The sequence below is a fragment of the Eschrichtius robustus genome, chromosome 7, assembly GCF_028021215.1.
Source record: "Eschrichtius robustus isolate mEscRob2 chromosome 7, mEscRob2.pri, whole genome shotgun sequence".
Classification (NCBI taxonomy): domain Eukaryota; kingdom Metazoa; phylum Chordata; class Mammalia; order Artiodactyla; family Eschrichtiidae; genus Eschrichtius; species Eschrichtius robustus.
Window position 1 is genome coordinate 84,120,472 of NC_090830.1, and position 25,375 is coordinate 84,145,846.

General features: G+C 51.7%; 1 protein-coding gene and 1 long non-coding RNA gene across 3 annotated transcripts in view; one reads left to right on the plus strand and one right to left on the minus strand.

Annotated features, from left to right (window-relative positions):
* Positions 1 to 324: 324 nt before the first annotated feature.
* On the minus strand, positions 325 to 4,219 carry LOC137767665 (uncharacterized). Its single transcript, XR_011074554.1, has 3 exons — positions 3,965 to 4,219; positions 2,962 to 3,096; positions 325 to 1,544 (listed from the first exon to the last, which is right to left on the minus strand). It is a non-coding gene; the product is annotated as an uncharacterized lncRNA (long non-coding RNA).
* A 190-nt stretch (positions 4,220 to 4,409) lies between these two features.
* Positions 4,410 to 25,375, plus strand: part of TSPAN14 (tetraspanin 14) — a 55,636-nt gene continuing 34,670 nt past the window's right edge. The window contains exon 1 of one of the 2 annotated variants that reach the window (XM_068547994.1): positions 4,410 to 4,520. The gene's annotated coding sequence lies outside the window, so the exon portion shown is untranslated. Of the gene's footprint in view, positions 4,521 to 9,286; positions 9,490 to 25,375 lie in introns of those variants that run through there. The other variant, XM_068547995.1, reaches the window with a different exon arrangement.

The following is a 25,375-nucleotide window of genomic DNA, read 5'->3' on the forward strand; positions in this document are numbered from 1 at the left end:
GTAACTGACATACAGCACTGTGTAAGTTCAAGGTATATGGCAAAATGATATGACTTACATACATCATGAAATGATTACCACAATAAGTTTAGTGAACATCCATCAACTCATACAGATACAAAATAAAAGAAAAATAAAAAATTTTTCCTTGTGATGAGAACTCTTAGGAATTACTTTCTGAACAACTTTTATATGTAACATACAGCAGTGTTAATTAACCATGTTGTACACGACATCCCTAGTACTTCTTTATTTCACAACTGGAATTTTGTACCTTTTGACCACCTTCATCCAATTCCCCTTCTCCCCACCCCCCCACCTCCGGTAACCACAAATCTGATCTCTTTTTCTATGAGTTTGTTTGCTTTTTGAAGTATATAATAGACCTACAACACTATGGCAGTTCCTGGTGCACAACATAGTGACCTGATATTTCTATACATTTCAAAATGATCACCACTGCAATTCTTTTTACTTTTTAAGAAAGGAAGAGAAAATGGGCCTGCCCTGCTTTGAGTGTCCCTGATGCTTTCTGAAGCCACCCTGTATTACTGCAAAAATGGGTCAGGTAAAGCTTGGTGGGTCTCAAAGGGCAGCTGGAAATGGCAGGCGAGTGTCATAAGTAACTGTCAGTGAGGCCTGGTGGGGGAGGGGTGGAGGCCTTGCCGGTTTTGTGGGCACTTCCCTCACCCTCTTCATGCCCTGCAGCAGTATGGCCAACTGTTCCAGAAAGCAGCTGTCTCCCTGAGGCTGCTCAGGCTGGCGGGACCTCCAACATCATCGGGTCCATGATTCACAAAGCTGGCCTTACTCTCTCTTGTTCTAGGCTCATGACCTCCTTCACATCCAGGGTTAAGCAGAAATCATCAGGTGTGGATGATCATCTTTCCAATCGCAACCTTCACTGGAAACATCTTCTCTGCCTCCACACCCCCCTTTTTAATAATGGTGGAGTCATCCCTCTACCAGAGGTGTCTTCACCATTCATGCCCACATAACATCTCCTTCCACCTTTTCTTCAGAATCATCACTCCTGCCGTCTCTCCTGCATCATTCCTATCAGTCTTCAAACCTGCTCTAGTAACTTCCATATTTTGACAAAACCCTTTGTATCCTAACAAAAGTAAAAATTGGATATGGCTATGAGCACTGGAAAACAGAGGATTAAACAAGACAGAAATTTCTTTTTCTCAAATACAAAATCAAGAGGTAGTAGCCCAGAGCAGGTACGGTGGCTCCCTAAACATTAGGAACCCAGATTTATTCTAACCTGTTGCACTAACATCCTCAACACATGGCTACCGCTTCAAAGTTGAATAGGCTGGCTGCAGCTCTATTTACATATTCCAGTGAGCACGAGAGAGCAATGGCTGAGATAAGCACACCACTTCCCTTTAAAGCTACTTCTCACAAGTTGCACGTGGACACCTCCACTTTCTTCCTGTTGGCTGGAACTGAGTCATGTGACCACACGGAACCATGAGGGAGTCCTAGAAACTTGCTTTTATTCAGGGAAGCCATGTGCCCAGCTAGAACTGGAAAGTCTATAATAAAGGAAATGGGGGAGAATGGCTATTAGGGTCATCTAGCATTCTCTGTCAAAGCCTCCTATGATTCCACATCCCTTTCTAGACCTCTCCCTGTTCTGTGTTCCCTGTTGGACAAGCTGTCCAAACACAATAGCTCTACCATGGTCTGGCTGCCACCCCACTACTCCTGGAACACCGTCCTTATCGTGTGCACCAATGACATTCATGTGGCCAGAGTCAAAGGATCCTTCCCTTTCTTCATCTTATCTGAGCTGTAAGTAGCATCTAGCACAGCTGACCACTCTTTTCTGGAAACACTGCTTTGTCAGTCTCTGGGACATAGCACTCTCCCGGTTCTCCTTTCACCTCCCCAGCCTCTTTTTCAGTCTTCTTTCCTGTTCTGGCTCCTCTGTCTGACTCCTCTGGGTCCCTCTTGAACCCTCTCCTCTTCTGCATCTACCTCCTCAACCTAGGTGACTCCCTCAGATCCCAAGGTGTTTACCATCATTAAAATGATGCCTCCCAAAGCCCCACCCCCAGCCCAGGCCTCTCTTCTGAGCACCTAGTGACTGGACAGTTGAATTGGATCTCTGACAGGCATCTCAACTCAACACGACTAAAACAGAATTCTTTTTTTAAAAAAATTAATTTTTGGCTGCGTTGGGTCTTCATTGCTGCGCGTGGGCTTCTCGTTGCGGTGGATTCTACTGTTGTGGAGCATGGGCTCTAGGTGCGCGGGCTTCAGTAGTTGTGGCACGCCGGCTCAGTAGTTGTGGCTCACGGGCTCTAGAGCGCAGGCTCAGGAGTTGTGGGACACGGGCTTAGTTGCTCCGAGGCATGTGGGGTCTTCCCGGACTAGGGATTGAACCCCTGTCCCCTGCACTGGCAGGCAGATTCTTAACCACTGTGCCACCAGGCAAGCCCCTAAAACAGAATTCTTGATGTGCCACCCTGAACTGTAGTCCCTTTCCTCCAGGCTACTCCACTCAATAAATGAGGCACTGTTCACCCACTTACTCCAGCCAGAAACTTCAAAGTTATCTTTGGTTTCTCTATTCCCTGCCCCTACATCCATCCTATCAGTGTCCATGTCCAAAACAGCATCTTTCAACTGCTCACCTTAGTGTGGCCACCAATTTGGTCCAAACCACCATTAGTTTTGGCCGGGGCCGCCATAACAGTCTAATTATCTCCTTGCTTTTATTTGTGCCTGCCACCCACCCAATTTATTTTCACACAGCAGAAAATCAGAACACATTAGTCTTCTGCATAAAACCCCTCAATGGTTTAATAAAAAGTCTCCATTGCTAAACACAGTCTTGCATGGCCTGGTCCCTGCCCACTTCCCCACTTCATCCTTGTTCTTTTTCCCAGGCTTGCTACTCTAGCCACACTGTTTTGTTTTCAGCTCCTTCACATATTCACAGCTTACCTTTCTCAGGGCCTCGGCACAAACTGTTCTGGACTTGGAATGTCTCTGCTTGGTTTTTCCCAAAGCTATCTCCTCATTTTCTTGACTTCAATTTCACCATCATCTCCTCAAAGACATTTTCCCTGCTGGCTCCACCTAAAGTACAAACAGCTCTTGTTCTCTATCCCAGTCCTTTGTTTTTGTCCTAGCATTTACTTCAACCTGCAATAATGTGTCCTCCACCGAAAATCAGCCTTATGTAGCAAGAGGCTTCAGCTGTCTTGTTTACTGCTGAATCCTCAGCATCAAAACAGGGCCTGGCACAGATCAGGCGCTCAATCAAGCACCCACTATCTGCTCGAGGCTGAATGGATGGACAGGTTCTCCAAGGAGGTCTCTGAGCTGCCTGGGGTGTCACAAGCAGACTGCATCCCCCTTAATAAGAAAAAACTGGGAATGGACTGAACAGTTCCTTTTCAAGATCTCCTCCTTAGATTGGACTTAACCTGTTGGTTGCTTTTACTAGAATGTGGTGCAACTAGCCTCTTGGCCCAATTTTAACAGATCCGAGCTTCCTGCTGTCCCCAGAGCAAACCGCTTAGCCCTCCTCCACCTGAATGAGTTTAAGGCTCATTAAAAAATGAGGCGTGCCTGGGCCTCATTTTTCAGATAGGCGGATTGAGACTTCAGAGGTCAGCCTTTTTAACATCAGAGCCCAGCCAGCGATGTGAATACCTCTCTAACACAGGCTGTACCTTCAGTCCCCCCTCCCCCCGCAAGAATCCTCTCAGCCATCTTGTCAGGATGAAGGTGAGGGACAAATCTCGGCAGGCAGTCGAAAGAGAGCGTGGTATTTTTAGTATGAAGGCTACAAGCAGCCAGTCTTTACCGGCCGGTTTGCAAAGAAATAAATATTAATTTACTACCCCAGTCTTGAAGCCCACCCCCATCCCCAGTCTCCGAAGCCCGGCAGGAACGCCTTCCAGTACTTTCAATTCAGCCATTTTTCTAACCCTGCGCTCACCTCTCTACCCGGTCACCCCCGTAGCCCCGAGATGTGCACCCACAACTCGCGCTTCTCTCAGGCTGGGTTCCGGTGGGGTCAGTGACAAGGCCGACGTGGCGTCCACGTATTGCTCCGGTCCCCAAACGTTGGGTGCGGGTCCGGGCTCAGCCTGCCCCGCGCACCCAAGGGGCGAGCGCCGACTAAGGCCGCCCCCGCCTGCGGCCCCGCCCAAAGCGGGACGAAGAGGCGGGCCGGGGATCGGGCCCCGCCGGTTCTGCCCAGGCGCGGGCTGGAAGGCCAGGCGGGACGAGCGGTGGGGGCGGGGCGAGCGGTGGGGGCGGGGCGTGGGGCGGGGCCGCGCCGGGCGGCGCAGGGAAGTGGCGCCCCTTTCTCAGCCGCCGCCGGGCGCCGCGCCCCCGGCCCCGCCCCTCCGCGCCCCGCCCCCGCGCTCGGATGGCCTGAGTCGCGCCCTCCCGCCCAGCGCCGCCGAACTTGCTCTAACTTCCTTGGCCCAGCCCGGCCGTACCGCTGCAGTCGTCGTCGCCGCCGCCGCCGCCGCCGCCGTCGCGCCCGGGTGAGTAGAGCGCGGAGTCCCCGCTGGAGCGTCGGGCCCTGCCCCCCTCATTGTCTGAGGCCGATCCCCCTGAGCGCCCTCTGGGGACTAGGACTGCTCCCCATGTCCAGGATCGGTCCCTCCGGTTCCCTCGCCTCTGCCCCGGGGGCGGCCCGGCGGGCGGCACTGGCTTTGTCTGCCCAGATCGCCCGTGAGGGGCCGGAGGCCTTGGCCCGGACCCCGCTGAGCCGAACTCGGGCGCCGGGCGGAGTGAGAGCCGAAGCGGGCGACCCGGCTGGCGCTCGGGGTTCTGCCGCCCTCGCCCTGTCCGTGTCCCCGGACGGGTGCCTGCTGCGACCGGGCGGGAGTGGGAGCACTCGGGGAGGGAGGGGTCGGACCGCCGCGGTTCTGGGCTCTGCCCCTCTCCCCAGCCTCGAGCCTTGGGTTGGGCACTCCTTTCGGTTCCGTCACGGACCCTCGGCTGCCCGGAGCTTGGGCCAGGGGTGGAGGGTGGCGCGGACTGGGGAGGGCGGTCCCCTTCCCCGCCCCGCCTCGAGTGTGCTCCAAGTCGCCCACCCCGGCCGTGTGTTCCACTCTGCCCTGCACGGGTTTGGGGCGGGCGGAGTTTGAGTAGGTGGTGATCCAGCTTCTCCGTGTTGGTCGTTTGGGGTTGTGCTTTGGAGCAAAGCCCGACTCCTGACCTAACTGGAGCTTCGGTCGAGTTGGGTCTGTGGCTGCGGAGTTGGCTCGTCCCGGGGCCACTGCTCCTGCGGGGAGGAGTGGTGGTGCCGCCAGTGGGTATGGGTGTGTGTGTGTGTGTGTATGGGGGGTGTGTGTGTCTGTGTAGGGACTTGGGTACCGGGACTGCTGGGACACGAATCCGGGAGGCCCATAGAAGTTGGTCTCAGGCTAGAAGGGGTCGGTGCTGTGAGGAGTCGGGAAATGGTTGGCCCCCCGTACTGCCCTGGCGGCTGGCTGCGGCGCTGTGTAGCAGCGCGCTGGGGTCTGGGGGCATCAAGTCGTCCTGGGCCATGAGTGCAGGGCATTGCACTGGAGCCTTTGCAGGTGTGCTCTCTCCCATGGTCTGCTCCGTAGGAGTCCTCCTGTCTTCTGAGATGGGGGTTGCCTTGGGGCTGATAGGAGTGGGTGGAGCTGCCTGCCAAATCCTCAAAAGTAGCCTTCCCCCTTCCCCTTGACCTCAAAGTAGGGTAAGTTAGTGCCTGCAGAGTGCTCGGGTCACCCTTCCCTGCTGGTGAAGGGAAACCTGGGGCCTAGGCCATCAGAGCACCCCAGCACCCCTACATCCCCTCTACATTCAGTCAGCCCTGTGGAAGGCCAAAGCACCCTTGTTTCCAGGGATCCTCCTGGGCCCTGGCACCCTCAGAATGAAGCGCGTACTCCTCCATGATGGCCCCGTTTGCCCTTCTAGCTCCTCTCTCAGCTGTCTCCAAGCTTTGTCCCATCATGAGGATCCATAATGTCTGGGGGTCAAGCCCTGGAAGCCCAGGCTACCAGACGGATTTCCCCTCCCCTCTTATTGCATCCCCACATCTCTGAACTCCACTGCTTGGACTACCAAACATGGTCTTCAGTTCATTCAACAAAGCATGGTTGAGAGTCTGTGGGGTGCCAGGAGCTGTTGCAAGCATTGTTCCAGGCTCACAGCTGGCTGGCAGCTCTGTGTGGTCTTAGAACCCAGGCTGGACATGTAGTAGATGCTCTGTAGCGTTTATTAATCTGAGCTTGATCTCTGCTTAGCAGCATTATTCAGGCAAACAGGAGTTCAAGCCCACTGGTGCATTTGGAGGTTTGTGGCTGCCTCTGGGAAGAAAGGGCATGGAAAGAAAGGGGCTGCAGAAGGGTTGGCTGCCCAGGGAAGTTCCCCCCTTTACCAGCTGGGCAGCTGTGCAAATCTCTGAGGGCAGGTGAGGGCGCCTCCTTTCCCGTGATTGGGAGTGGGAGGACAAAGCACGTGTTCTGTGTGGGAGAGGAGGGCACCCTGCCCTGCAGGTCCTGGTGGTACTGAATTCCCAAGGAGGGGAGGGAGCAGGGAGATCTGGAAGCTCTGGGTTGTGGAAACATTTTCTGAGGTCTCACTCTAGGTTACTGTGTGCTCAGGGATTTGACTTGTTACTTGTTTAACTTCAACTGAGATAGAATTCAGTTTGGCAATGCCTGTAAAGTGCCATTGTGCCGGTCCTGGGAAACCTTTGCTGGTTTTAAAATGTGTAGTAATAGTAAGTTTATTGAGACTTAATGATTGAGACTTACACCACATACTATCCTAGAAGCTTTACTCGTATTCATTCATTTAATCCGTGAAACGACACAGTATGGTAGATAATGTTAATGTCCTGTTTTACAGAGGATGAAACTGTGGCCTAGAGAGGTCACAGAGTAACTTTCTTAAGGTCTGAATGTGAACCGGGTTTCCTCATACCTAATTAGATAATGCCTTCCTCTCAGAAGTGATTAAAGTTGATTAATACACTGAACAAGCCTGGCCCACAAAGGAACTAGTAAGTTCTTCACTGCAGGTGCCCTTATGTTCCCTGCTTCTGAAAGCATCTCAACTATCTGGGCACATAGCAGGTTGACTGGTGATGTAGCTTTTGTCTCCCTAAGGCCAGGGAATGGGAAGACCAGCACTGCCATGCACAGTGGGAGCGAGTCATTGCCTGTATCTGTCTAGATAGATCAGAGTTTGCTGTGGTAACAATCCTCAAATCTCGGAGGCTTAAAGCAACAAAGGATGATTTCTTACACCACATGCATCGCATGTCTGCTTTATGTTGTTCTCACCATGGGACCCATGCTGATTAAGTGAAATGTTCCTGGTCACTTGGACAGAGGAACAGAGAACATGATGAATCTCACCCTGGCTCTTAAAGCTTCCACCCAGAAGTGGCATTTCATGGCCGAAGCAGTCACATGGCCGTACTTCCCTGCAGGGTGGGGAGCGAAAGAGGACTGGAAACATTTGGTGAACAGCACTGATGCCTGCCACCTGCCTACCACTGTGCCGTCTCTGTGACTTCTTCCCAAGGTCTGGGTCCGAGTGTCATATGTTTCTGTGTCACCATGAACATCGATCACGAATTAGTCAAAGAAATGTCATTTAGGTTAAAGATGAATTGAGGTGCCACATTTGAAAGACAGAGGTATGGTGAACAAAAATGCTTATTAGGGTAGTAAGAGGTGGTCTGCAGAAGCAGCTTGCTCCTCTGACCCTGGGCAAGTTATTTGAGTCTCTTGGGTCTTCTTTTGCTCATTCATTTTTTCATTCATTAGTTCATGAGCCCAAGGACTAGTGATGAGTCCCAGGCCAGGGATTCTTACTAAGCACTTGTTTAGCTCCTAGCCTGGTGCTAGGGGCTGTAAACTGGGTTCCAGGATTCCTGTTTCCTGCTGCTGGGTCCTGGTCGCCTTTAAGGAGGGATATTATTGCCTATGGGAAGCGAAGCAGGCTCCTGCTCCTCCTCTCTGCCCTGGCACATGAGCCCTTGGGCTTCTTGGACTTCCTCATGCTCTGTCTGTATGTGGTGAGTAGGGACAGCCACCTTTCTTGGAAGCAGGAGCATGTAGAAGCACCCTTCTAGGCCTTGCCCTTCCCCTTCCACCTGTGAGACTCTGGGGCTGAGCTTGCAGGCCTAGGGGTATGGAAAGGTAAGGTGGTGAGATTACTAAAGGATGGAGCCACATGGAGGACAGGCTTGAATATGGGGCTGGGGTGGTTCTCTGTCCTGCGAAGTGGTTTAGAACCCCTTTGTTAATTGCATTTTTCCACCCGGGCCACCCTTGCAGGGTGTCAAAGAGCTGGCTGGCTACCCTGTGGACCTTGCTTTTGTGGTTTGTCACCGGCTTTGTCCCTGGTGACTTCCAGCAGGGTCAAGAAACACTGGTGGAGGTGGTGAGACTTCAGGTTCTTCTGCTTGTGGTAACGTCCTATCCTTAGGCATGTCTCCTCCTTTTTCAGGGCTTCTGTTTTCTTTCCTACCTGGAATAGAGGGAGAGAGGTAATGGTGGTCTACAGCAGTGGTCCCATTCTTGGCTGGTCATCAGAGTCCTCAGGGGACTGTGTAGACCTGTGCTTTGAAAATCTTTGGTCTAAGTGAATGCCAGCGTTCTTGGTTTGTCTTATCTTCATTATAGCAGTGAGGTATTCATAATGTCTCAACATCTGTTTTCTCCCTTAACGGCATGTTTTTTTTTGGCTCAGACAGGGCAAGTGGCTGTGTTGGACCAGCAAAGGGCCTGGCTAGTAGGAAATGTTTAGTGCCAATTAAACATAACGATGAGTAATGTTGTCCAGCACCTAGAGTAGACAGTGGTGAGGCCAGCTTTAGAGTTGTATCTACTTTCTAGCTGAATGACCTAGACAAGTCTTTGATTTTTTTTCTTTCTTTCTTTCTTTCTTTCTTGGATTTGGTTTTCTCATCTGTGAAGTGAGAAGAATCTGCCCTTCCTGTCCCTCGTGGAGTTACTGTGAAACATACACTGTTCAGGTTTGAGAAGCAGTGTGTGCAGCCCCTGAGTTAGGGTGATACCCTGGTTTAGGACTGCTGCCATCACGCTGACGGCTCTCAGCAAAGTGCTCACCAGCCGAGGATTCTGGGAAGCCCACTTCCTCCATTCTTGGGCCTGCTGTGGTTGGGCGGGGCTGGGCCTGGCTGGGCGTTGCTGTGGTTTTCCCTCAAGAGGCCGCAGGCTGGTAATCTGAGAGTAAGTGGGCCTGGGCAGGCTTCTGGAGGTCTGTTCTGTCTTGCTCGCCCAGTAGCCAGGGAGAAGTTCCTGGAGCCCTGATGTCCATCAGCTGGATAGCAGGAGGGACCAGCTCCTCCCTTCTTGGGCTCTGTCAGCCTGTGCTGCGTGGCTGCGAGCCGTGGCGGGGCCATTGGGATCCTGGGTCAGAGGTACACTCCTGGTGCTGCCTCAGACTCTGCGTGTGTCCTGGAATTTGGGAGAGCTGAGGCTGGGCTTTCCTGCACGGGTAAGGTTTGGGGAGGGGTCAGGACGTGGGGCTGGGCAGAGGTTGACCCTGAGGAGAGGTTCGATGAACCCCCTGTCTGTGTTTTCCCTGTTTACCTGTACTAGCTGTTGGGGCCTGTGCCAGTCTATTCTGCAGGGCCCAGGAAGCATTAAAAAAAAAAAAAGCGGCTTTGAGGAATTTGTGGTCCTGATACTCCGGAGAGGGGCCCTCACAGCAGCTGGAATTAAATGAGTGTCCCCTGTATCTCTTTCATCCACACCCTGAAGTCTGAGTGGTGAGCCTGGGAGGGTCGAGGGCAGCAGCGTATCCCAGGACACACAGTTCCAAGGCAGGGTCTGTGCTGATGCATCAGAAGCCCATCAGGGCACCATGGGATACCCGGGCTTGTTGGAAAGTGGCAGGTGGAAATAAGGGATATGGCCGCCCCAGCTTCAGATTTGGCCTCCCAGGGATGGGCGACTGGGCCCTACACACCCACTGCAGCAGTTCAGGCCATGTGTGACTCTCAGCTTTTGGAGTGTTTTGATCCCCAGTCTGGGGTGCCCACTCAGCTTGCTCAGATCCCTGCTCTTTCCAGGCTTCTGGCTGCTGCCACCAGCTGCTCCAAGGAAAGGCCCTGGTTGCCCACTGAGTGACCATTGCCACGAAGAGACCCTGTTTCCTCTCCAGATGACCTCCCTAATGTCCGACCACCCTGCAGCTTGGCTGTCTGGTTTCAGCCCTTCACCCCTGGGCCAGACAGACAGGGTCTGACCCCCAGGGCTTGGTCGGGGAGGCCAGCCCCAATCCCAGCGGTTCTCACACTCTGGGTGAGGGGTCCAGGAAGACTTGGAGCTCCATATTGTTTAAAAAAAATTATTCTGACACTCGTGAAGGCAGTAAGGCACACTTTATTCAGGAGTGTCGTGATAGGTGTAAGGACTACAACAATGGCGAATGGGGTTTTGCAGTAGGGGAGAGAGACTGGCCTCAACCCCAGATGTTACAAGGAAAAGTGGGAATTTATAGCCGGGAGCAGAGGTGGGTGAGTGGATGGATGGTAAATTTATAGGCGGGTAGGGTAATTCTTTGCTAACTGACCTGACAGTTCTTGCTGAAGGCAGGCTGGGGTGATCAGGTGTCACGTGGCAGGTGCTACACGGGGAGGATGAGGAATTTGGTCACATGTGGAAGGTGATCAGCTATGGAGGGTGGGAGGAGATCCTGGCTAAACTGCCTTAGCGGGATTCCTGCTAAAACTGGACTCTACAAGGACAGAGACAGAAGCCCGGATTTGGGCCTCATGGGGCAGAGGGCTCAGAGGATCCTGACTAGTTTGGTCAAAAAGAGACTGTCAGTGTACGAGGCAGTAGCCTGAGCTCATCACCACTCACGCTTGTCGCTCAGGAGTGGTGCCCCTCTTTGTGGGCGTCACTCCCTTGTTTCCAGAAACCCTAGTCCTTTTCTTTACAGCATCTACTGGCTCCTTGGCCCCTGGCTCCTTCACTCTTGGCCCCTGGACCGCCCTCTGCATCCAAGAAACAGCATGGACCCGTGGCCTTGGTTCCCTGTGCCCCCCACCCCCACCCCCCCGCCCCCAGGCCAATGCTGGCTGCCCTTGTTGCCAGATCTGTTGGGAGCCGGATAACAGCCATTTGACTCTGGACAACCCTCCCTACTTGACCCTCTTTCCTTGGCCTGTGTACCTTGTGTTTCCTGTTCTCTGCATCCTGGGCAAACCAGTCTGACAACTTTATGGATCTCCCTCTCCCACAGGCCTGGGACCCGACTGTCTAATCTGCCTGAGCTGGGCCAAGGGAGGTGCAGTGGGTGATCCCCTCCCTCTCCCCCACTGCCGCTCCAGGGGCCTTCTGGCCTGATCCCCCGCTGCTTCCTTCCGCTGCCCAAGGCCTTCCGATCCTCCTGGTTTTCTCTGCCCCCTTGTCTGTCTGGTCACACCCTGCACAGATGACCCTGTTGGGTGTGTCTGCTACTCCTGGGGGTGCTCCTGTCTCAACAGTCAGCTTGTTAGGAACCAGACCCCCCGCTGTTGTGAGAAAAAAAAAAAAAGGGTGTGTGCAGAAAATCTGCTGGCTGTGGGTTCGGGCCTTCCCCCCTTCCTGAGGGCTGGCTTCCACCCCTGCAGGGGACAGTGGCTCTGTGCGGCCATCCTACCTCCACTGTCATCGTCTCCTGTTGTCCTAGCTGCTTCCTGTGAAATACAAGTAATGATATAAACATGGACAAGGGGGCCTGTCAACAAAAGAGCTGGTGGTAGCCATGGGGTATTCATTCATTCCCGAGGGAGCAGGGAGGTGCGAGTGGTGTGTGCCCTGGTGGAGGGGTGGGATGGGCAGGCCTGTCCGGGGCCCCTCTGGACTAGGGAGTCCTGAAGCTCTCTCTGTGGGAACACAGATGTGGGGAGGTGGGGCAAGTGCCAGCCGGGGGGGCTGCAGGATTCGGTGTGTTGAGGGTCAGTTCCTATCTGGGTGTAGGGCGCTGCCCGCTCATGCAGAAAGGCGGTCAGAGAGGGGCCGGCCTTGGGCTGATGGAGGGTTGTAGGATTCTGCACCAGAGGTGCTGAGGGCCCACTGAGGGCCCAGGAACTTGTCTCCAGCAGCTGAGGTCTGAGGGCTCCAAGTGCCTGCGTGATTCTACTTGTTGTGGAGTCTCATTTGTGCTCCTTAATTTGGGGGCTACTTGTCGAACATTGAACACTCATCAGAAAGCCTCTAATAGGATAGGGGAGCCAAACTTAACATCCTCCCTCTTTCCAGCCACCTTCCTCTGTGGTCTGGGCAGTCTGTGAGTCATTAGGAGATCTTTGTGGTGGGCTGCAAGGTGGGGCAGGGAACTTCTGCTAGGTAGAGAGAGCTCCATCCAGGAACCACTCCCCGCCCGCCGAGTGGTCTCACCCAAATGGTCTGGCCAGTCCTGGTTCTAATAGGCATTGTGTCATACCCCTCAGAAGCAGGAGAGAGACTGGGATGGTTATTATATTGTTCCTTAGGGGGAAAATCACTTGGAGGAAATACATCAGTGCTTCTGAGTGCAGAGTATTTATTGACATGTCAGTTAAAGTAGGCTTTTAAACAACATGTACGTATTCCTTTAGTAAGGAACAAATGTGCAAACCCATCTCACAGCTCCATTTTGCAGCTTGCATTTCCTGAAAGGTACAGGGAGTTTAGTGGTTAAGGGGTTGGAGTTTAGAGCTTGGATTTTGGAGAAACTGTTTTTAGCCTGTTCTTGGAGTTGGGCCAGGCCTAGAAATCTGTTGAAATAGCTTTCTTCAGCTGCTAAAATTGGGATGAGTTTGTAACACTAGGACCTTGAGCCTCACTGAAGACTGGGGAGGGCCCTGAGAAGGGTCCATGCTGAGGCCTGGGATGCCTGCGGCTCAGTGCCCCCAGAACCTGGGGGTCTTTACAGTCTCATCGTGGACCGAGTGGACCTGGCTACAGATGGTCCTCTGTATGGAATAACTTAGGTTTCCCTTCTGCCTTGGTCAAAATCTGCTCTTGGTCTTCCTAGGAAGGCTTTCTATTTTGGGACTTGGGGAGGAGTTGTGAGCAGGGAACTCTCTGAGTTGGTAAGTCTGTCTTTATTCCAGAGCCTGGCACTCTCTTCCCCTTTTCCCCCCCTTCTTCTTGTTCTAGGGAGATGCCAGAGACTGCCTGCAGAGAGCTACAAGCCAAATTTTTTGTGCCATGAACTTTAGGAATTTTAAATGTCAATTTAGTTTTAACTTTTTTTCTTTAAAAAAATACATGATGAAAGATACATAAAAATATATAGTGAAAATTAATATTTCCACCCCTGACCCCTTCAGTTCTGCTCCCCTGAGGCCCTGTCACCATCACCAGATGTTGGGTGTCTAGTGAAGCGTCTCTGGCCTCCTCTTGTTTATCGCCATGCCGTACACTACTTAGGGAGTTCTGATTTCTACCCTAAAGTTTATCTTGGGATTGTTCCATTTCAGCACACGCAGTTCAGGCCGTTCTTTTTAACGGCGGCATGTTATTCCTCTGTGTGGTCAACCCTGATTCACTTTATCAGCCCCCCATGGATGGACATTGAGGTTGCTTTCAGTGTTTGGTTCCTATAAGCCGAGCTGCAGGAATGCTTCACATGTACATGCTCAGAGGTCTGTCGTAGAGATGGCTAGACGGGGAATCCAGGCGTGGGGTGCTTGACCAGAAAAGAAACACGCTGTTTTGATTCCAAGAGGGAGCATGAACACTTCTGAGTTTTTCTTTTGGAGGGATCTTGTGTTTCTGCAGTCAGAGCCTAGAGCTGGAGGGACTGCAGTGCTGGTGCTAGTTCCCGCCGTAGTCTGTCTGTTTCAGCTCAGGTCAGCCTGCTTCCAGGGCACCTGGTGTTTGCAGCCCTTGGCTGTGCCCTGTGGGCCTGCCTGTGCACCCGAAAGTGTGATGTAAGAGTGTGAAGAGGCAGTCAGAGCCAGGTAGGGTCTAGGGAGGTTCCGGGGAGGTGGGGAGTGGGCTTGAGCGGCCCCAGGAGTTTGCAGGAATTGGGCCAGGTGTGAGGTCCGGCATCCTGGCTGAGAAACAAACAAGGATTTGGGAATCAGCTTTTAGAAGAGCAGATTCTCCCTGGGTTTCGGGGGTTAGTGTGAGGCCTCTTGTCCAGGCCCCACTGGACCTTCCGCAGCTCTGGGATTCCCCCATCTCCTGCCTGCCCAGAGGCTCTGCCTGGCTTTGTGCCGCTTCAGGCTGCTCTGGGCCTGACTTCCACCCTGTGATTTTAAAAGCCTGTGTAGAAGGCACTTGGTGTAAATAATAGATGGGTTTTTCTGTTTTGAGCAGGCGGCTTCCTTGCAGAGCAGAAGCAGGGGGTGAGGGCAGGTGAGGTTTTCTTCCTGGGATGGGTTGGGGCAGGGAGGCAGGGATGTGAGAGAGGGCTTACGTTGGAGCCATCTACTGGGATCCTTCTGGGAGTCCTGGGAGTGCTCTGGCTGTTTCCCCATCCTTGTGGCCACCGTGTACCCCAGAAAGGACCATAATCTTCCCCTATCTGGCTCTGGCCACCCCATGCCTGCAAAGGGCAGGGTACGAAGCGGGGAGATTTTAGGGCTGGCTGGCAGATAGCCCCCCTAAAAAAAAAAGGTGCCCGATATGACCCTGACCTGGTGAGTTTGAGGCCTGCGTCTCTGCCCTGTCTCTCCCACCATTGCCCTCACATGCCGCCCCTGTGAGAAGTCCACAGCTTCCCATGCCCACCGCTCTGTTGTAAGGAGCTTGTTGTTGGAGCTTGGCAGCACAGAAGTTTCTGTTGTGGCCGGGTGGCAGCTAGGGCTGACCTGTGGGGCTGAGGAGGTGGTGCCTGGGAACTGACAGTGGAGCTATTCATGGGCTCTGCCCCGGTTTCCTGCTGCCTCCCATTGTGAATTATTTTGGGGGGAGGGGAGGAGGAGAGGGGGTGGCCAGTGCCTCTATTGTTGCTGGTAGCGGGAGCCCATTATGCTAATAGAAGTCCTTTAGTGAACAGATCTTAGCCACTCCAGGGCCCCACTCATGTTCTCTGATGTTGGGTGAGCTGCCTAGCCCAACCCTGCCCTCTCCCAGCGCTCCCCATCCCTGGAAATCTGGAGGGACCCTGCCCTTTGTGGGTACCTCTGTCAAGATTCCCCTCCCCCCCCTCAAGCCCCCTAGCTGTGCCTGGAACCCCCCTGGGGGAGAGCTCTGAGCAGCTGGGCAAGGAGCAGGGGTGCACAGTGCCTGTCTTGTCAGCCACCTGCCCGCCGCCTCTGGGAGTGGTGTGTGCCTGAGCTCTCCCGGCCCAGCTGCACCCTTGGGTGGGGGCCAGGCGTGTGCCTGGGTAGCTGTCAGCCTTGAGGCCCCCATTTTCCTTTGTACCTCAGCGCTCAGCCCGGTGTCCCCTGTGCCTCGCTGGAGCACTCAGCTCTAGAAAAGCCTGCTTGCCGGCAGGCTGGCCTGCAGCCTCCCCCCGCTGCCTGAGCCACGGCCATTTTCCTTTGTTCTGCCATCTCCGGGCTCTTGAATCTCAGGCAGGCGGCGGCAGGCTGGGCAGGCAGCAGGCATCGGGCGCACAGCACCAGCGGAAGCCCTCACGACATGAATCTTCCCACTGAGTCGATGGCGTGCAGTCTGCCGGCTGTACCGTCACTTCCCCCAGCTGTACCCCCAGCTCCCCGGTGGTGCTGAGATTTCTGTTTGTTTAAAGAGGGTCTTGCATCTTATTGGATCACAGTGATGCTGACTTGTACAGTGGGGACAGAGAGAGGGCTTGCCTGTTTGTGCCACTGAGGGTGTGTGAGAGAGGGAGAAGGATGGGGGGGAGGGCGAGTTCATGGATGCCTTTGGGAGCACCAGCCTCCTGGTCTTAGGCAGAAAAAGCCACTCCCAAGCGTAAATTTTGATCCCTTTACCTCCTGGTCCTTCTCCATGAAAGAGCCGTGTAGGAAGAGCTCTTAGCATTTAGTGGCAGGGGTAGTTGAGAAAACAGTAGGGTTTTTTTTTTTTTTGGTCTCTGTGGTTGTGGGAATTTTTCTCCAACTGAGGGGAACCATCCATCCCCTGTCCCTTTGCATCTGAATGTCTCTCATCCCCAGTTTTTGGTGGGCAAAATGAGCTTCCTCCTGGAGGTCTGATTTCACCCAGTGTGAGGTCACAGGCCAAGCTGAGGGTTACTCTCTGGCATCTCTTTCTGGAAGTGTGCCCGCCCCAACTCATACATCTCCAGCTTTCTAAACCGCAGCCGGAATCTGAAATGTAGTCCCCCTGCCTTTGACATAAGAGTTGTTTGGTATGAGAACTCTGGAGCTGTCACTACTTTTATTCGTGTTTAGCATTTTTTTTTAATCTTTTCAAAACCCATCCGTCTTGAGATCAGCCTGGCTGTCTTATCTGACTCTTATCAGCCAACCTCGCAAATTAGGAAGCAAGTCCCAGCCCTGGACAGGGTTGCCCTTTGGAGTGCCCTTGTTTCAGCAAATGTTGTACAAGACTCAGCAAAAATAGCTAAGTTCGCTGTCATATGCATTGAAACACAGATGCAGCTTTTAGCGTAGTTGGGCCCAAGCAAGTGTGGGAAAGGTCATGACTGAGGCAGCACGCTGCTCCGGAAAAGCGCAGGGAAGTAAGGAGAAGGCTGAGGTTGGGTCCCAGCTGTGCGACTGGCCCTCTGGGTGACCTTGGCGATTCATTTCCATGGGCGTAGGTCTCTGGAAAATGGAAGGGTTGCTCAGATGATCTTTGGACATTTTTGAGCCGTGACTCTTTGAGTTCTATGAATCTAAGTCCAAAGTGCTTGGTCGCTACACTGAGCCCCTCTCACCAACTCAGGGTACCTTTTTGGAGGAAATGTCATCAGATGGGGTTAACGGAGGGTATCTCTTCCCTGGCGCATTTCTTCCTCAGGTTCTTGAGGGGCTGGTGGTGGTGAAACCCACCCATCCTGAGCCCAGAAGCACACGGGCAGTCCTCAGGGGCTGAGTGTGGCACCAGGAGCCCACTGATAAATAGTCCTGCCTCAGACAATGGCATTGACCCTTTTCTTGGAAATACCACATCCCCTCTTTGGGGAACCTCCGGGGATGGAAAGAAAGCTCTTTATTTTACCTCCCAACAAAGTGAGGCCAGGCTGTTAAGACTAAAAACAAAACCTATAAGACAGAGATACCATCTGTACTTAAATATCCAGTTTGGTCCTGGGGGTGGCGGGGTGGCGGCTAGATTTACATTTTGTCTTTATTTTGTTCAAAATTCCAGGAGGCAAAAATGGGTTTCTGGCCCTTTATCTGCCTTTCCCCACCCAGCCTCCACCCCCTGGGAGACCTCCTGTGCCCCATGGCTTTCCTCCCATTGTCTGCTGGGCTGGGATCAGCCTTGTCACTGTTCTGGGCTGTGTGTTTCTGCCCTGCCGTCACAGGAGGTCTGTGGTCTTGGAAGGTATCCAAGGGGCAGGGAGTCCAGCTTTGATAAACATTTGGTTAGAGTAGCTTCCACAGCTGTGAAATGGGAATAAAAATAACCTGTGAGGATCCAGTGGGATGCACTAAAATACTGAGCAAATTCTACAGTTAAAGCATTCCTCCGAGAAAGCTGATTGCATCCCTGTCGGTGGACGCACGATTAGGTGGGTGGGCTTTCCCCCATGACTTGCCTTAAAGGTCCTTTCCCTCCATCAGTGTTACTGTTTTTCTTTTGGGCCTCTTACACCCTCACTGTTCAGACCACTGCCCACAGGCCTGTCACTGGGCAGCACCGGCAACACCTGGGAGCCTGTAGCGCTGCAGACTTGCCCCACAGCAGCTGTTGCAGAATCTGCTTTTAACAAGATTCCCAGGTGATTTCATGCGCTTTCAAGTTTGAGAAGCACTGGCTCAGACACCTCCGTCCCGCCCTGCCCCACCCTGAGACTCTCGCACCTTCTTCTGTCTCTTTTGTGGTTTTGCTGTCTTCACCCTCTTGCCCTCCTTAAAGCTGCCGACTTTAAAGGGCTCTGCCAGCTCTGGCTCCGTGGCTCCCACCCCCTCGGGCGCACAGTTCGCAGCAGGTAGCCCTGGGCGCTGGCAGTGTCTGGGAGGTGGGTCTGGGGACCGTGGAAGCCGCCTTGGCTGGCAGCTGGCTCCCTGAAGCCTGCTGGCGAGGTCAACTTCGGGGCACTGAGCCGAGGAGGTAATTGGAGCCCTCTTTTGTGAAAGGGGGCGCAGAGCCTCCCTCGGCCATCTGGTGCCATTTGCCCCGCCCCATCCGTCCAGCTGGGCGACAGGAGATCAAAATCAGGTTGTAAATGTTGTTTGCTTTTTGTAGAAACACAAAGCATTCTATATATAAAGATGTTTTGGTAGATGTTGAAGTTCAAATAAATAGGCCAGAAAAGGGATTGTAAATTTATTTTTTTTAGCGGAAAAATGTTTGAGATGACTCTGGATTTCGCTAGGATTGCCTGCCCTCCCCCTGCATTCTGGTTGAGGTGGGTGGAGGGCTTGTGGGTGTGAGCTTGGGCCCCCAGGCCTGGGGATGCCCCTGGCTTTCCGGGACTGTTTCAGGGACTAAGCTGCTAATCTTCTATCTCTTTGCGGATCCTTCTCAGCTTTTTTCAGTAGAGTTCCACCATTGATTTGCATTAAAAAAAAAATCTGCTTCTCCCTCCCCCACCCCTCTTATTCCTCTTCTGTTTTTACATTTTCAACGCACTTTGTTATATTTATTTATTTTTCTCCAGCGGGCTTCACCTTTTGCTTTGTCCCTCTGTGAGCCTGACCCCAGGCTGTTTGCCTTGCTCGGAGGCCAGGAGCCAGGCTCTGCCCTGGCCTGGTGAGCCCCTGTCTGCCCAGGGCAGGATTAGGGAGTGCTCCCAATGCTGACCTCGGAGTGAAGTGGGTTGGTTGGTTGTCTTAAAACACAGTATATTGTAGTGAACTGTGCGACTTTGGATACAAAGATTTTGAATATCTTAGAGCCACAGTGTTTTATGCCTTTCAGGCATGGAGAAATGGAGTAAATGTGTGTAATTCTAAGTTCTCCTATATAGTTTCTTTGTGTTGGGGCAGAGGAGGGTGGGGATAGGGCAACCCCTGCAAAAAGAACATTTCCCACCTACATTAGACGGGCAGGTCACATTCTCGCACCGGGGCAGCTCCCCTAAGGGCTGCCCAGGACTCAGCTATTGGAGCAGAATTTCTCTCCGAGAGAAGGCCCACTTGTCACTCAGTATGTTTGCGGCTGTTAGGAGTGGCCCCTACCACAACTGTGTCAGCCCTGCAAGGGCAGCCACACTGGTGGGGTCTTGGTGACATCCTCAGGGCCCGGCCCAGAGCTGGGGCCACACTGGGGCTCTGTTGAGACTGTTGGCTGCCACCATGCTGGGTTGTAGCAGTTAAACCCACTGCTGTGGGGAACATTTCCTGACCAGCTTCCCGCCTCCTCCTTCCTTCCTTCCTGGGCCCCATCCTGCCCTCCTGCTCCTGCCTGACTGCATTTAGCAGAGGGAAGCGTGTCCTGAGCCCCCTGCATCAGGCACGGGTCTCACTCGAGTTCTTGGTGTCCACAGCCCCATTCTAGGTGCCTGGCACGCAGCAGGTGCCGGGACATGTAGAAACAGGTCCTGAGATGTTCATCTCCCACAACAAAAGCCTTTCCCCCAGGGGCTCACAGAGTGAGTTAGGGCACTGGTGGATTGCTGTGCACTTGGCTTCAGTCGCGAACTGGCCTTGCCTTAGGCTCTTCGTGGGGAACCTCAGGGTGGACAGAGGGTCCAGGCCTCTGGGTCCTGAGGTCTGGAGGTCACAGCACGTAGGCCTCATGGGTTCTTGTCCATGCTGGGGATGTCGCTGTAAACTGGGCCCAGATTACCACGTCTTGTGTGCACCTGGCTTCTGGGGGTAGACATTTTGTGTGCACTTAGGTTTTCAGAAACAGGCCTGCTGTGATTATCTGGGCACAAGGTGCCGTGCACCATGACGGCAGGGCTCCCCATCCTCACGTGAGAAGGCGGCTTCCCCTGCAGCAGCAGAGGGAAGGCAGCTGGGAGGCCAGGACGGTGCCAGGCCTCCTTCCCCACAGCCTTTTGAGAGGTTAGGGGGCAGCAGCTGTGGGTGACCTGGCCCTGCCTCATCTGGGTGGGCAGGCACCACCCTGGTGCTGCCTGAGCAGTTGAGTAAGCTGCCTGATGAATCATCTTCAAGATCTGTGTTTGGGCCCCAGGCTTGTTTGTTGCCCAAATGCTTTTTTGTTTGTTTGTTTAGAGGAAAATGGCCACAAATTCTACATTTTACTGGAGATGAGTTATTTTGTAGACTCTGCCTTTATTTGTTTTGTTTGTTTTTTGATCTTTTGTCAAGATAAGACTTGGGTTATGCATTTTGTGGTGTGTCCTCATTGTATCCCCTCAGGAGGGATGGATGTTGGCTTGAGGGCCTCATTACTAGTGATGACAGTGGTGGTCACTTGGTTAAGGCGGTATCTGCCGGGTTTCTCCACTGCTGAGCTATTATTATGTTCTTTGTAATTAGTAAGTGTCCTATGGGGAGATACTTTGAGACTATGTAAACATGCTGCTTTCTCATCAAACTTTGATCAACTGGTTTTAGAACCTGTTTACGGTCTGAATGTTTTTGTGTCATCCCCTGCCCCAGTTCACATATTGAAATTCTAGTGCCTGGTTTGATGATGTTAGGAGGTGGGGCCTTTGGGAGGTGCTTAGGTCATGAGGGTGGAGCCCTCAAGCATAGGATTAGTGCCCTTACAAGAGACCCCACAGGGCTCCCTTGGTGCTCCATCTGTGAGGACACAGTGAAAAGGTGCCAGCTTTGAACCAGGATGAGGCCCTTGCCTGACCATGCTGGCGCCTTAATCTTGGGCTTCCCAGCCTCCAGAACTGTCAGGAATAAACTTCTGTTCTTTAGAAGCTGCCTGGTCTGTGGTATTTTGTCCAGTCTGGTGTTTTGTTACAACAGCCTGAACAGACTGAAAACCCATTATCAGTTATTTCTGTTGTGGTTGCTGAGTGGCAATGATTTAATTACATTAATTTTACATTTATCCTTCTGCTGTAAAGAACTTTCCCTTCTCCTCCACTTGTTTATTTATCCATTTATATATATTAGAATGGACTCATGGATTCTTACTTTATTCAATGAGTTAAAATGCATTAGTATTATTGTTTATTTTGATGCTCACATTGTTCCAGATTGGGCCAGTGGGGGTCCCTTCAAACTGATGGCTGTGAAGGACAGCTCTTAAAAATGTGAATTTCCAGGTCTGTCACAGTCCTATTAAACTAGTCTCTGTGTGCAGTTTGGAAAAAGCTCCTTGAGTGATTCTCCTGTTCTGTGGAATTTGGGATCAGCTGGACCAGGCCGGTCATTTTCAAGTGTGTAGCTCATGGAGCCTCCCCTTTCCACCAGCCACTTGAAGAGACCTGCTATGCCCACCTCCATGCTGGGTTTCTGGGTCAGAGTCTCTTTGTACAAAAGCTCTTGTAGCTTGAAAAGTAATAAAAATAGTAAGTTTGAAAATTGCTGGATTAGGTGACCTCCGTTCCAGGCCCAACATTTCTCCCGCTGAGCCCTCACCTCCCCGCTTCCCTCCTCTGACCCACATCCCTCCCTCCCTCAGCTTCTTCCCTGGTGACAGCACTGAGGTAGACAGATGTCTCCTCACCAGATTAGTGAGGGGCCCCTTGATGCTCCTCAAACTCATCAGGTTTGGGGTTGTGGGTTTTTGGTGGTGGAAGCTCATAATGCTGTGTTTGCTAAGAACAGAGTTTCATACAGGAAGCCAGTTCATACAGCACTTAGAATCCTAGGCCCGTTGGAGAGCCTGGTGGGGCTCAGAGCTGGTGGCCTAGGCTTTCCTGGACCTCCACCTGGAGGCCATCCCAGGTCCAGCAGTCTAGGGCCTGAGGGTCTCTGAACTCTGGGAACCTCCCTTCTCCCACACCTGTGTGGCAGGGCCTGTGCTTGTGACCCTGTGATAAGGGACGGTGGCCCACCCTAACGCCTGCCTGGCTTTGTAGTGTCTTCCCATAGCGAAGAGTCAAACTTCCAGACCCCTGTGAGTGGCTGCTGCCACCATGTCCAACTTTGTACTGTTTCTGGCAGACTCTGAGTATGGGGAGTTGGGTCCTAAGGGGTATGGGTTAGAGGAGGACTTAGACACTTCTGACTCTGAGGGTGAGTCAGAGCTGAGTGGGGAGCCCATGGAGCTGAGCCCCTCCTTCCCCTCTCAGGGTGGCGGCGCCCCAGGGCTGAGGCATGACGTCCTTCCTGTGTGTGATTCCCATGGGCAGTGAGGCAGCCTACTCTGGCCTGCCTTTGTGACCATCTCTCCTACTGGAACCCATTTCCCTTGAAAGTCACCTGTCTCCTCCTAGACTTCTCCCCTTGGGCCTCCCTGTTCCTATGGCCAGTGAATGCTCCCCAGTACCCAGTGGGCTCTGAGGACCTGGACAGTCCAGGGCCTAAGGTGTGCTGTTTGGAGGTGCAGCAGGGTTCCCAGCTCCATTGGGAATATGGCTGCCCTTCCCTGGGATGGGCCTGTGGGCAGGTACAAGTACTGAGAGCCTCGAAGGCCAGGTGGAAAGGTTGAATCTTGGTGAATGGCTGAGTCTGGAGAATGAGGCAGGGAGGAGCCAGCAGGATAACTTGGGTTGTAGCTCGGGGTATGGGTGGATGGTGTTGTCCAGGTCAGCATAGTTCAACTGGGTTCTTTGCTTAGGGGTCTTACATGGCCCAAATCAAGGGGTAGGCAGGCTGCATTCAGAAGAGGTTCTGGGGCAGAATCTAGTTCCTTGCTGTTTGTTGTAGAACTGAGGTCCTGTTTCCTTGCTGTCAACCAGGGCTACCCTTAATTCCTGGAGCCTCTCTCTGGTCCTTGCATGTGGCTCCTCTTTCTCAGATCCAGCAACAATGCATTGCATCCTTCTCATGCTTGGAATCTCTCTGACTACTTCTGCCCTCAGCTGGGAGAAAGCTCTGCTTTTAAGGGCTCATGTAATTACACTGGACCCACTCAGTTTCCCTATTTTAAGTAAATTGATCATTCATCTTGATTACATCTGCAAAATCTCGTTTGTCCTTTCTTTTATATGGTTATAAATTATACTTCCTGTTTTTTGACTTTGCTCAGTAAAAAGATGGCAATTAAAAAAATTTTGAAGTCATCCTAGAGATCTGTGTAAAAATGGTGGATTGAGTGGACACACCTAATTTTATTTTATCCTAAAACCCCACAAAAGTTAAGATAAAGGGAATTTTTAAAAAGCAATCAATCTGCGAGGACAGGGAGAATGGGAAAGGAAACAACAGCAAGAAAAAATTTGCAAACCAGTAATTAGATGGGTGAGGGGCTCAGTTTGAAATGTAGGAGTTGGTGTCACCATATTATTATTTTGGGGGGGTTTGCAGGGGAGGAGCATCAGAGGTGGCTAAATATAAGAATTGTTTGAAAGCAGTTGATGTGGTTAGAGCCCTTTCCTTTCTCAGTGGTTCTTGGTGACTGCTTCTTCCCTTTAGCTGGACATTGGAGATTCCTTGTGCTGAAGGAAAAACCAAGGGCCTGGGAGACTCCAGGTGTTCTTGGAGGTTCATATGAAGACTATCTCCATTCCCCAGCCTTTTATCCCACTTGGTTTCTAGAACACTGACAGCCAGCCCCTTACCTTTCAGGCAGGAGATTAAAAGACACCTACCTCACTCGGGAACCTGACCGGCCTAAGAGGAAAGAACTAAAGATGCTGACGACATCTTTAGCGGATGGCCCAGCCAGATCGCCCTGCACAGAAACTCACCTGCCCAAGAACTCAGTGCTACTAGTCAGTTCTTAGGCATTTATTCTTAGTCATGAGGATTACCAAGGATTGCTAATATCTGAAGAAAGTACCTAACATGAAAGGAAGCAAAACAAGTAGGGGGGAAAAGGCAACTTGAAATAAATATTTTATTTAGAGAGAATATTTTGAAAAAAATTAGACATTTTCTCAGAGAGATAAGAGAAATATTATATCTATGAAATATGAATAGGATACTATACAAAAGGAACATTTAGAAAACAAAAAAGTATTAAAAGTTTAAAAGAGTAAGAGCAGAGCAAAAATATCAGAATTAATAGAATAATTAGAATTATTATAAAGTTGAAAGAGTCTTCCAGAAAATAGACAAGAAAGATGAAGGGATGGATAATAGAGCAGAAGAGGTAAGAAATTTAAGGAATCAGCCCGGGTTCCCATATCCATTAATATAGGAGCTGCAGAAAGAGAGAACAGAGAAAAATGCAAGTGGGAAAATCATCCAGAAAAAAATTTCCTAGAAAGATATAGGTTTCCATATTGTATGGACTCATCAAATGTTGAGCCACGTGGATGAAGATAGACCAGTACCCTGAAATGTCAGTGTGCTGGGGAGAAAGGGATGATCCTACAAGTTTACAGAAAGAAAGGAAGAGGTTAAATACAAAGATCAGGAATCTGAGTGGTTTCAGCCTTCGCAATACCCTGGAATATAGGTAGGGCGACCCCTTCATTGTTCTCAGTGGAATTGACTCCCAACCTAGAATTCTATACACAGCCAAACTTTTATTCAGAAATGAAGGTAAAATAAAGATGTTTTCAGACATACAGGGTCTGAAAAACTTTCCTTTTGCCCTGAAGATTTCCTCCACCAAGGTGAACAAAGACTGGCTCTCTTGTAGGCTGTATCCCAAATGAGGCAAAAGGGAGTTCTGGGACCCAGTCCAGATTAAAGCGGCTCAGAGGATTCCAGGAGAGGTTTCTTCTGGAAGAAGAACTAGAAATAGGACATCTGATGTGAGTGAGCTTATTGAGAGGAGATTTGGACAACTGGCATTGAATTTGGGGTTGAATATTAATAAATTTGTAGAAAATTAAACAAACAGAAAAATAAGAATTATTAACTCCAGAGAACAAAAAGTTGTCTAGGAAAAGTAATCATGGTTTACATGGCTCACTCTGATGGCTCTCGTGGTCCTAATAATGTAAACACTGAAAATTACTCTAGCCATCACTATAGTTTAGCTATAATTGGAGTGCAGGTATGGGAAAGGAGTTGGGGGGGGGCGGTTTGGGGCACAGGTGGTTTGTAGAGGAGGGAAGAGAGTTATGCCCTGGTCTTCCAGGGTGGGAAGTGGATAGGTAACACCTAAATAACACTGAAAAGCCAGGGAATAGTAAGACAAACATATCATATACAGAAATTTCTAAGAGATATTTGGAAAGTTAACATCAAGACCAGCTAGAAGTTGAGGGAGTCCCTGGAAAGGGCAAGGCCTGGCCTTGGGACCTGGGATCTGCTGTTTTTCTCAACATAGCTTTTACAGTCGCTGATTCGTAGATTATGTGCAGGGACAATTTTGAAAAAAATTAAAGCAACAGCAAATCTAGAACACATGGCCTGTGATAAGGG